The sequence below is a fragment of the Canis lupus genome, chromosome 5 (genome assembly GCF_003254725.2).
Source record: "Canis lupus dingo isolate Sandy chromosome 5, ASM325472v2, whole genome shotgun sequence".
NCBI classification, from domain to species: domain Eukaryota; kingdom Metazoa; phylum Chordata; class Mammalia; order Carnivora; family Canidae; genus Canis; species Canis lupus.
In genome coordinates this window covers 4,447,562-4,459,958 of record NC_064247.1, presented here as the reverse complement: position 1 = coordinate 4,459,958, position 12,397 = coordinate 4,447,562, and the positions used below count along the sequence as shown (strand labels likewise).

At 42.2% G+C, this 12,397-nt stretch overlaps 1 long non-coding RNA gene across 1 annotated transcript; it reads left to right on the top strand.

The window, feature by feature from the left end:
* The first annotated feature begins 1,632 nt into the window (after positions 1–1,632).
* Positions 1,633–10,795, top strand: LOC118354777 (uncharacterized). The gene is made up of 3 exons (XR_004815861.2): positions 1,633–2,703; positions 2,778–5,927; positions 9,361–10,795. It is a non-coding gene; the product is annotated as an uncharacterized LOC118354777 (long non-coding RNA).
* The last annotated feature ends 1,602 nt before the right edge of the window (positions 10,796–12,397 follow it).

Below are 12,397 nucleotides of genomic sequence, written 5' to 3'. Positions count from 1 at the left end.
TCATGTCTTCTTTGGAGAAATTTCTGTTCATGTCTCCTGCCCATTTCATGACTGGATTGTTTATTTCTTGGGTGTTGAGTTTGGTAAGTTCTTTATAGACCTTGGATACTAGCCCTTTATCTGATAGGTCATTTGCAAATATCTTCTCCCATTCTGTAGGCTTCTTTTAGTTTTGTTGACTGTTTCTTTTGCTGTTCTGAAGCTTTTTATCTGGATGAAGTCCCAATAGTTATTTTTTGTCTTCATAGATGTATCTTGCAAGAAGTTGCTATGGCCAAGTTAAAAAAAGTGTTGCCTGTGTTCTCCTCTAGGATTTTGATGGATTCTTGTCTCACATTTAGATCTTTCAACCATTTTGAGTTTATCTTTGTGTATGCTGTAAGGGAATGGTCTAGTTTCATTCTTCTGCATGTGGCTGTCCAATTTTCCCACCACCATTTATTGAAGAGATTATCCTCTTTCCAGTGGATATTCTTACCTGCTTTGTCGAATATTAGGTGATCATAGAGTTGAGTGCCCATTTCTGGGTTCTCTATTCTGTTCCATTGACCTATGTGTCTGTTTTTGTGCCAGTATCATACTGTCTTGATGATCACAGCTTTGTAATACAGCTTAAAATCTTGCATTGTGATGCCCCAGTATTGTTTTTCTTTTTTCAATATTCTTCTGGCTATTCAGGGTCTTTTCTGATTCCATACAAATATTAAGATTATTTATTCCAACTCTGTGAAGAAAGTCCATGAGATACCACCTCACACTAGTGAAAATGGCTAAAATTAACAAGACAGGAAACAACAAATGTTGGAGAGGATGTGGAGAAAGGGAATCCTCTTGCACTGTTGGTGGGAATGCAAACTGGTACAGCCACTCTGGAAAATAGTGTGGAGGCTCTTCAAGAAGTTAAAAATAGAGTTACCCTATGACCCAGCAATTGCACTACTGGGTATTTGCCCCAAAGATACTGATGTAGTGAAATGCTGGGACACTTGCACCCCAATGTTCATAGCAGCAATGTCCACAATAGCCAAACTGTGAAAGGAGCCACGATGTCCTTCGACAGATGAATGGATGAAGAAATACACAATGGAACATTACGCAGCCTCAGAAAAGATGGATACCCACTATTTGCTTTGATGTGGATGGAACTGGAGGGTATTATGCTGAGTGAAATAAGTCAATTGGAGGACAGTCATCATATGGTTTCACTCATATGCAGAATATAAGAAATAGTGAAAGGGATTATAAGGGAAAGGAGGGGAACTGAGTGGGAAAAATTAGGGAGGGAGATAAACCGTGAGAGACTCCTAACTCTGGGGAGCAAAGGGTTGCGAAAGGGGAGGTGGGTAGGGAGATGGGGTGATGGGGTGATGGGCACTGAGGAGGGCACTTGATGGGATGAGCACTGAGTTTTATACTATATATTGGCAAATTGAATTTAAATAATAAATAAAATAAAATAAAATAAAATAAAATAAAATAAATAAAATACTGCTGAAAAGGGTGCCTCACTGGCTCAGTTAGTTAAACGTCTGCCTTTGGCTCAGGTCATGATCCCAGGGGCCTGGGATAGAACCTTCATCAGCCTCTCTGCTCAATGGGGAATCTGCTTCTCCCTCTACCTCTCCCCCACCCCTCTGCTCAAGCTCTCTCTCTCTCTCTCTCTCTCTCAAATAAGTAAAATCTTAAAAAAAGAAAAAGAAAAAGAAAATCAATGTTGGTAAGTAACAGCTAGCTTGATAGGTTTTAGGGCTAGAAATAATGAAAATGATTCTTCCTGGACCTCTGATCGCACAGAATTTTTCAACAACCAAGTTCCTGTCTCAGCTGCTTTCCCAAGCATCAGAAGAGAATGTGCTAATTGTCAGACAGTGTTTGCAGTTCAGTCCAACATCTTTGTACTGCGGTGTGTGCTTGGAGCTGTGGCATATAAGGAAGAAGCCCAAGAATGGTCCTTGCCCTTAAAGGGCCTATCATCCAGTCCAGGGGGATTATGCATATATTCAGGAAATAAATAAATAGTGCAGAGTAGTCCAGAAAGTTTTGTAGAAGAGGAGGAGTTGAGCTGGACGAGGAAGGTACAGGTTGGGCAGCCCTGGTGGCTAAGCGGTTTGGTGTTGCCTTCAGCCCAGGGCATGATCCTGGAGACCTGGGATCAAGTCCCATGTCAGGCTCCCTGTGTGGAGCCTGCTTCTCCCTCTGCCTGTGTCTCTGCCTCTCTCTCTGTCTCTCTCATGAATAAATAAATAAAATCTTAAGAAAAAAAAGGAAGGCACAGGTTGAATGTAGAAGCTGAAGATGGCTGGGAGATGGTGCGTGTGGGTGCATTGGAAGGTCATCTCCTTGAGTAGGCACTGTGTCCTTCCTATCCTTTTTCTCCTCCCCTTCCTTTTTCAATATTTATCATTTTATCACTTGAATCCAGACATACTGAATATAGAATATGGAATACGAACTGGAATATGGAATACAAGACAGAATCTGCACTCAGAGAGCTCATGGTCTAATGGAGACACCGTATAATTAACCTGAGTATAGGTATCAGGCAGGGAGAACCGTGACCTCTGCAGGGTAGTGAAGAAGCTGTCTTGAAGCAGAGGCACTATGCCAGAAAGCTATGGTGGCTAAAAGCAGATAAGACCCAGACTGTGGAGGGCTTGAATTCCTGCCCAGAAAGTTGGGCTTTTACGCTAAGCCATGGCAATGGTGAGTCTGGTTTCTAAACAGGGGAAGAGCATTCTGAAGTCATAAGGCATTAACTTTTTTTTTTTTTTTTAAAGTAACAGAAAGAGGAGAGGCTAGAAGAAGACTCATGTCTTTGTGCCAGAAATGAGTCTCTGCACTGATGTGTTGAACTCTTTGAACCCAACTATGGCGAATTCTCCAACACCACTGCTGCCTTTCTCTACACACAACGATTCCTGGAGGGATTTAGCAAGGATAGCCATATTGGCCATTAGGGTCACAGGGCATTCCAAATGCTTTAATGTGGTCTCTGTAAGTTTAAGGATGAAGAGCCCAAATAGAAGCTAGAGACAGAACAGGCTGTCTGACTTCCATAAGGTTGAGGGGTTTTTGTCATTTTCTGAAGATAAGCATGTGACTTTTTTCTTTTCTTTTTTAGCTCCCTATGATAAAGGTCAAAAATTAAAAAAAAAATGTAACAGACAGCATAGAAGGGAGAGCAGGAAGCCAGTTTAGTATCAAAAAACAAAACAACAAAACTAGAGGAATTATTTAACAGACTCTATGTGTGCAAAACTCAAAGCCTCCAGGCAATATATAGGGGCTTATAAAGTATGCTTCTTATCTGATATGAGAACTCTTCTTGGTTGATACTAAGCTATAGAAACAGACATTTATAAATGTGCAAGAGTATATGTAGAAGTGTTAGTTACAGCACTATTTGTAATTGAAAGGGGAAAAGAAGAAAGAAGGAAGGGAGGGAGGGAAGGAAAGAAGGAAGGAAGGCCTTAGATGCCTATCAAAAAGGGAACTATTTAAACCAATTATGATACACTTATAAAATGGAATTCTAATCATGGAGAACCTGGGTGATGCAGTCAGGTATCCAACTCTTAGTTTTGGTTCAGGTCGTGATCTCAGGGTTGTGAGGTTGAGTGCTGCATCGGGCTCCATGCTCAGCTCAGAGGCTGCTTGGGATGCTCTCTCCCTCTGCCCCTCTCCCCCTCTCAAATAAGCAAATCTATTTTAAAAAAATGGAATTCTATGTGGCAGCTTTTAACTATGATAAAACTATGTATTAGTGTTCTAGAGCTGCCATTACAGGTACCACAGACGGGGTGTCTTAAGCAGTTTTCTCACAATTCCAGAGGCTAGAAGTTCAAGTTCAAGGATTTGGTAGGTTTGGTTTCTTCTGAGGCTTCCCTTCAAGGCTTGGAACTGTTATCCTTGTGCCTTCACAGGGTCTTTCTTCTGTACAAATCTGTGTCCTGTTTTCTTCTCTTTATAAAGACACCCGGCATATTGGATTAGGGACCCTAGTGACCACATTTTAACTTAATCACTCCTATTTCTAAATACAGTGACCTTTGGAGGTACTGGGGGTTAGGACTTCGACATGAATTTTGGGGGAAACAATTTTTAGCCTGTAACAGGCTACATGTACTCATATGGAAAAGTATCCAATATTGTTAAAAGTAATATTGAAGATCAGTATAATGAGTATGATTCCATTTTGAAAATAAATAATGTATATATGATACATATGTGCATATGTTTTTTTGGGAGGATTTACATCAAATATTTAACAGTGGAAATTTGTAAGAAAGAGGTAGACTTTGTGAGGAAGGGGGTGTAGCTATGCAGGAATGGATTATGGGAGAATTTTTTTTTCCCATTTATCTATTGTTTGAACCTCATTAATTTTTTATAAATTTTTGGTATTAGCTTAAATATAAAGAACACACACTCTACAGTCAGATTATTGGATTCATGATTTGAATATAGGCTCAAATTCTGGCTTTGCCCCTTTGTAACAGCTTCTCTACATCTTGGGAGCTTTATTTGTAATGGGGGAATATAATAAGATTTTTATGACAGTCACATTAGACAATGAATATAAAACATTAGGCTCAGTGCTTGGCACCTATTAAGACCAATAGATATTGGCTACTTTTATTCCTATGGTAAAAAAAACCCACTCTCATTGCAACTTGGCGTAAAGATGCTAGGATAGTAATCCTAGCATGCTGTTAATTGAATCTGGTCCAGTTGAATAGAGAGTCTACTGCGTATGAAAGGTGCCATGCTAAAATCTGCAGAGGAACAAAGGTAGTTAGGTCAATGCTGACCTGTGAGTAACCTAACAATAGACAGACGTGGCTTCGTCTGCAAAACAACCCAAAGTCACACGAGTCTTGTGACCGGCTAAGGAGGAAAGAATTCTATATGTGACAACAATTCTTGTTATTATTTAACCTCTCTTTTGCAATAAAATCTCTTTAGAAAAGTACATTTAGAAGGCAGTTCAAGAAGAATAAATTCAGGGAAAATTACTTAAAAGAAGTGTCACACAAAAAAAAAAGTGTCACTACGTCATGCATATTCCAGCTCATTCTGGATATCTCTAGAAGTAGATAAAAATACCTATGATTGCTGGGTGTCCTCTCCCCAACAAGGGGGCAGGGAAGTAGGAAGAGCTAACAAATTTCTTTTTCAATATTTCTTTTTGGTTTTTAAGATCTTCTTTGACTATGGCTGTACCACAGAGATAAGTTATAGCTTCATAGATCATTGTCCCAACCTAACAAGACTGGCTTTTGGCACTTCCTTCATGTAGAATGGATTATTTCTGAGAAGTTCCTGCAGATTCTTGTCACTTGCCCCTGTGCCTTGGAATACAATTTTGTTGGTCCCCTATTGGCCAGTCCATGGTCAAGTCTACTGTGGTCATTTTCAGTAGATGGTGACCGTGATGTTCTGGCACCGGGGCTTTGCTCTCTTGGTCTTAAGATGCCCCAGATTCTTTGTGCTTAGGGAGTGTGCCCATCCTGACTGCATCTGCTCACTGTGTACACACCAGAGCCTGTTGCCATCAGGCTCCTCCATTTAATCAGAAGAGATTGGCTTATCAAGGTCAACCTGACAAAAAATAAAAAGAATATTTGGGCTAGAAAGGGAAAACAGTTCGTTTCTTCCCCCCCCCCCCCACTCTTTCTTTTGAGGGAAGTCATGTGGATTTGGCTTCTTTGTGAGAGAGAGAGAGAGAGAGAGAGAGAGAGAGAGGAATATATACTTATAGCCTTTGTGTCAGAAACTCTGGATTTGGGAGGAGTATGGCCTGAGGGCTATATAGCAGAGGCCCACGTAGCTGAGCTGAGAGGGCTGAGCAACCGACCAGGGCATGTGAACATTGCCTGCAGGTGTGACACCAGTCATCAATGGAAACAAGCAACCAGGAAGTTCAAGTGAGTGGCTTGAGGGTGGGAATCACACCTGGGGGTGGGGGTGGGGGGGGGTGGTCTAAGAGGGCCTGGGGGAAGCCCTGCAGCTGGTGGTGGTGGTGAGAGAGAACTGAGGTATAATAATTTAGCTCAGGCTCCGGAACCAAAGATCCAGGTTCTAAGCCCAGTTCGCTCCTTGTGAACTAGGTGTGACCTTGGCAATTGTTGCTGCTCCCTGTGCTTTGGTATCCTTATCTGTAAACAGAGATGATGATAGTACCTGCCTGCTAGGTTTGCTGAGTGAACAAATTAAGTGAGGCTAAGTGAGATAACATGTGAAAAGCACTTAGAACACTGAGTGCCTGGCTGTTCTTACTATCACCCCAAGAACGCACGGAGGTGTGAATGCAGAGAGCAGTTGGGAGCACTTAGGTATGGAAGGGCGGGGAGTCCTCCTGTTGCCCTGGGGCCACAAATGTTGCTCCCTGTCTCTCCCATCTTGTGTTACTCAGGCAAATTCTCCATGGAAAATGTTCCTCTTCCAACAAGGTCACTTTTCCAACCCCCCAGGGTTGGGAGGTGGCCCCTCCTTGACCACTAGCCACTAAGGTCCCTGTTGGACAGAGCTCTTTCCTTGATGGATCTTGTTGGCTCTGGATCTTCAGGCCCAGCGGCCAGAGAAATGTGCCCTCAGTTACCACCATTGCTGGATCACAGCAGACTCTCCCTTGGCCTAATAGGCCTCTCTCTGCAGAAGAAAAGTGGGGCCGGTGGCCTCTCCAGCTTTCAGCCTGCACTAAGCCCAGCCCTTCTTGGGCTTTCATGTTGGAAATATGAAGTGTGACTTCCCTTGCACAGGGGAGCCTGAGCCAACCCAAGGCTGGGCTTATCTCTTTACTCAACATAGTGTTTGTTTTAGGAAAATCAAAGCACTTTCTTTTTCTGCTTTCTTCAAAGGGAGGATGAGCGAAGCTGGCTGCTGCTCGGGAGCAAGGGTTGCTGAGTTCAGAGGGGTCAGATCAGAACTTCCCTCCTAGTTGCCTGCCTTCGTAGCTGCCTGCCACACTCCCTCCTTGGGCTAATCCGTAGGCCTGAGATTGTATCAGAGAACCCAGACTCCGGGCTCTGCTTCAGGCTCTGAGAGAGGAGCCTGCCCAGAGTTCACCCACTTCTATGGAGTTTCTCACTCCCAGGTCACAATAGTTTACCAATAAGTGCTGCCAAAGCCCCCAGGTCGCCACCATTTACCTCCAGCCCTTGAAGCCTCAGCTGTTTCCGGCTCTGCTGCTCCATGCTCCTTCTCTGTGGGCCACTCCTCTAGATTCTGAAGCTTCGGCAGGCCTGCAGGTGGAGAGGTCTTGAGTTGACAGGAAAGTTATCCCTCCCCTCCTCGGGTTTCTGCTCCTTTCTTCTTCTTCCCATCCCACAGTCACCAGCCCCTGGGGCCAACACCACGCTCTCCCTACCCCCTCCAGGCAGGGCTAGTGCCCCACTTCCCCCTCCCAACCTCCATGGAGGGTCGGAGTTGCTTGTTGCAAGCATTGAGGGGAGTTGAGACCAGCTCTCCAAGGCCTAGCCACAGATGGGAACAAACGGCTCATTGTTTGAGATGCTTCTAGAGGCATTCAAAGTCCACTGGGTCCCCGGGTGCCTTCAGCCAGGACTGAGACAAGGCCAGTGTGTAAGCTCAAGAAAGCTGCTGGGAGCCTCCTGGAGCTGATGAGTCACATGGCGGCAGCAAATAGTTGGTAACCCCTGGGTCCTGCTTTACCATCCTGTTCAAATCACTTTTCATAGCCAGGATCTTGCAGTATCAGTTGCAATGCTCTTAGGCTTAATTTTTTTTTTTTTAAAGAAAAAATATGGGTGTTTTCAAACACATAAAAGCAGAGAGAATAGAACAAGGGGAGTCCAGGTACACCATCCCCTAGATTCAAAAAGCCCTGGCTGTGTGGCTGGGTCCTCAGCCTCCCACTTCCCTAACTCTCTCTCTTTTTGCAACTTTCTTCCCTTTAACTTGCAAACAATTGATGACTTTCTAGATGCATTTGGCCCATGCCTTTCTGCCACAGTAAACAGGAAACCAGTGCTATTATCATGGTTTATTATCATGGCATTTGCTTTACACTCAGGAGACATGATCTGTTTTACTAGAGTTAATCCAATGGCAAATAATTGTCCGAGTGAACAGCCCAACCTTATGCCAAATGGAAAATAGTTGTTTTAGGCAGGCATTTTCCTACACCCAATCAGACAGCATTAAATAATGATGTGACTGGTCAATTTACACAGCTGCTTTGGGCTGGGGGTCAGTGGGGGCTGGTTCTTTACTGGAGCCCTTGCCGATCCTCTCCCAGAAGCAGGGCCTCTCTGGATTTGAGGCTCTCCTGCAACCTTGTGGTTCAGGGAGGGGGCAGCTGAAGATGTCACCCACAGTTATTCATCAGACTTTTAAAAGGAATTACACCATAATTCTTGCAAAAGGCTGCTCCGGGAAAGGGTTTGTCTTTCCTGTTATCTGTGTGATTTTTTTTTTTTCCTGACAGAGCAAACTAAGAACATTATTGTGCTTTGCTTTTTGCCTTGGCTACCAGGAAGCTTAGCACTAAATGTAGAGCCTAATTGCAGTGACCTATAGTCACCTGTGGTTCCATTGAACTTATCTTCCCCCATTTCCTCTATATGATTTCCGATTTCTCACTTTTATCTTTATATGCCTAGGGAACAGGGGTTTTATTGTATCCAAATTTCATTTTCGTTACTTTGCAATTAGGAGTGGTAGAAATTAAAAACAAAGCAAACAGAATGCAACTGCACTTTCCCCATGATCCTTGTCCATAGAGCCTTGCTTTGTGAGAGGCCCAAGGACGTTAAGGTACTAGGTCCAGACCACACAATTAGTAAGTGGTTGGGGAGGGATAACCAGACTATCTCTATCTATCTATCTATCTATCTATCTATCTATCTATCTATCTATCTATCTATAAAACCAGCCCCCACTGACCCCCCCAGCCCAAAGCAGCTGTGTAAATTGACTATATATATATATATATGCAGTACATTTACATTTTGTAATCTATGGTTTATACTTTGAAAAAGGCTTCCTCATATCTTGAGCATATTGTCTCAATTTGTCCTTGATGAATTCTTTCCACAAATATTCACTCCCCACTTTATCTGCATCATATCAAAGATACAACAAACAAATTCCTTAGGGAATTTATAACTTAATAGGGACTATCAGAATGTTCATCTACTTATAACGCAAAATAAAAAGTTATGAGCGTGTTTCAAATAAAGTTCATAGTTGTTGAGAGGAGGGAAAAGGTATGTGAAGATGAGTGAGGACAGACTTTGTGCGTGTACATAGTTGGCGTTCAAATTGATTCTTGAAGGGGAGGGAACTTATGGGCATCAATATACGAACCTTATACTTGCTATCATTTCTGTTTTATAGAGGATGAAATCAGTACAGAAAGAGGAAGGCGATTTCTTTGCATCACGCAGAAGTGACTACCGTCGTAATCGTACCACTGCCTCCCTGTCTTGAAGCTGGTCCTGTGGCTTGAGGGCAACTGAAGGCCAGATTCAGTATGTTCTTAGTGACAACCATTTAGTTAATGGTGTTTACATGCCAGGCCCAAGCTTTGATATCTGGGCCAGTACATTTTTTATTTGCAAAGGACAAAACATTATTTTGAGCTAACTTAGGGTAGAAATGGCTTCTACCACTGAAGTATGGAAGACAGTTTAAGGAAGGGTTGAAGAAGAAGGTGGGGTTTAGAGACAGCTGGTGCTGGGCCGGGCATGCCCCAGGAAGCCACTCTGTCTGGGATCCATGGTTCCACCAGGGTGTCAAGTTCATTTCCCGTCCTCTCCAGCCCCTTTCCCCACTTCCATAGCTGGTGCTCATTTTTCAAAGCTGACCTCACATTAGACACCTTGGCACATTGGTGCCTGTAGCCCACAGATGTCTGCCCTTCCTCTGAATTGACATAGAACATATTCTCTGTCTGCCTCCTTTAAAAGCAATTGTTTGTACAATCCACCCCTCCCCCCCAAAGCTTCTCACAGCCTTGAGGGAGAACAGGCTTCATACAGTTCTTTGGACAGGGGAAGGGAAGGTGACGTAGCATCGGTGGCTTGTGGTTCGTAACACCTCCACATGGCATTTTGCGTTTCCCTGCCACCATGACTTTAGGGTGCTGTATGTTGGTTCCATTTCTGGATCTCTCCAGCTCTCCTTTTGTGGTGTTTTGAATTAAAATTTGGAATAACTCTATAGATTTACATGCAATTATAAGAAATTATACAGAGAGCCCAGATATTCTTTACTCAGGTCCCCCAAAGGTAACATCTTGCAAAGCTAGAGTATAATGTCACAACCAGGATATTGAGAGTGACACAGAACATTTCTATCAGTGCTATCTTCATGTTGCTCTTTGGAGCCACGTTGCTCTTTTATAGTGACTTCTCTCTCACTCCCTCGCCTCCTTCACCACTGGCAACCACTAACCTGTCTCCCATTTCTATATACAGATGGAATCACACAATATGTAACCTTTCAGTTTCCTTGTCCCGTGTATTATTCCACTTATCAAGAGCTTATTACTTTTGCTTACAGAGTAACCTTCCATGGTGTGGCTCAGCCGTTTAACCTTCACCCACTGAAGGGCATCTGGGCTGTTTCAAGTTTCTTGGCTATAATGAAAAACACTGCTATAGACATCTGTGTATAGGTTTTTGTGTGACATGTCTTTATTTCTCTGGGATAAACGTTAAGAGGTGCAACTGCTGGTTGTCTGGTGGTAGCATTAAAAAAATTGAGATAGATTTAGAAAAATAGACTTTTTGTGTGTCAACTATACTTCAATAAAAGAAGAAAACCAAACCAATAATTTTTTTGCCATTAATATTTTTGCAACAAGTTAGAGCTGTATTTATAATAAATTGGAGAATGTAGTTAAAAAAAAAAAGGCCTTTCAAAGAGCAGTATTAGGTTTACAGCAAATCTGAGCAGAAGGTGCAGAGATTTCCCGTATATCCCCAATCTCCCTCACCATCAAAATTCCACACTAGAGTGGTACCTTTGTTACAATCAATGAGTCTGCATTAAAACATCATTATCATATAAAGTCCATAGCTTACATTAGGGTATTGTATATTCTATGGGTTTTGACAAAAAGTATAACAACATGGATACACCATTATAACGATAACACACAGAACAGTTTCACTGCTCTGAAATCCTCCGGGCTCCATCTATTCATTCCCCACTCCCTCCCCACTAGCTCCTAGCAACCACTGATCTTTTTATTGTCCCCATAGTTCTCCTTTTCCATAATGTCATATGGTTGGAATCCTATAACATGTAACATTTTCAGATTAGCTTTTTTCACTTAGTAATATGCATTTAAGTCTCCTTTATATGTTTTCATGGCTCGATAGCTCATTCTTTTCAATGAGGACTAATATCCAGTGTCTGCATGTACCAGTTTATATATTCATTCACCTACTGAAGGACATCTTAGTTGCTTCCCAGCTTTGGCAATTATGAATAAAGCTGCTATTGTGTGGGCCTCGTTTTTGACTTATTTGGTAAATACCAAGGAGTGTAATGCTAGTTCATATGGTAAAGCATGTTTAGTTTTGAAAGAAACTGCCAGATTGTCTTCCAAAGTGGCTGTATACTTGTGCATTCCCATCAGCAGTGAATGAGAGCTCTTGTTGCTCCACATCCTCACCAGCATTTGGTGTTGTCTGTGTTTTCAATTTTGGTCATTCTAACAGGCATGTAGCAGTATGTCATTGTTTTAATTTACATTTCCCTAATGACATATGATGTGGAACGTCTTTTCATATGTTTATTTTCCATCTGTATATCTTCTTTGGTGAGCTGTCTGTTTGGGTCTTTTGTCCATTTTAAAATTGGGTTGTTCAACTTATTATTGTTGAGTTTTAAGGGTTCTTTGCATATTTTGGATATTAGTCATTTATCAGATATGTCTGTTGATGTGATGGATTATTTTTTTTTAATTTTTAATTGATTTCAAATATTGAACCAGGCTTGCATATCTGGGATAAATACTGCTTAATTGTGGCATGTAAATCTTTTTATACATTGTTGGATTATATTTGCTAATATATTTTTTAAAGATTTTATTTATTTATTCATGAGAGACAAACACAGAGAGAGAGAGAGAGAGAGAGAGAGGCAGAGACACAGGCAGAGGGAGAAGCAGGCTCCATGCAGGAAGCCTGATATGGGACTTGATCCCGGGTCTGCAGGATCACACCCCAGGGCTGACGGTGGCACTAAACCGCTGAGCCACCGGGGCTGCCCTATGTGCTAATATTTTATTGAGGATTTTTGCATCTAAGTTAATGAGAGATATTGGTTTTCAGTTTTCTTATAATGTCTTTGGTGTTGGTATTAGGGTAAAGCTAATGTCATGGAATGAGCTACTATTACCTCTGGTTCTATCTTTTGGAAG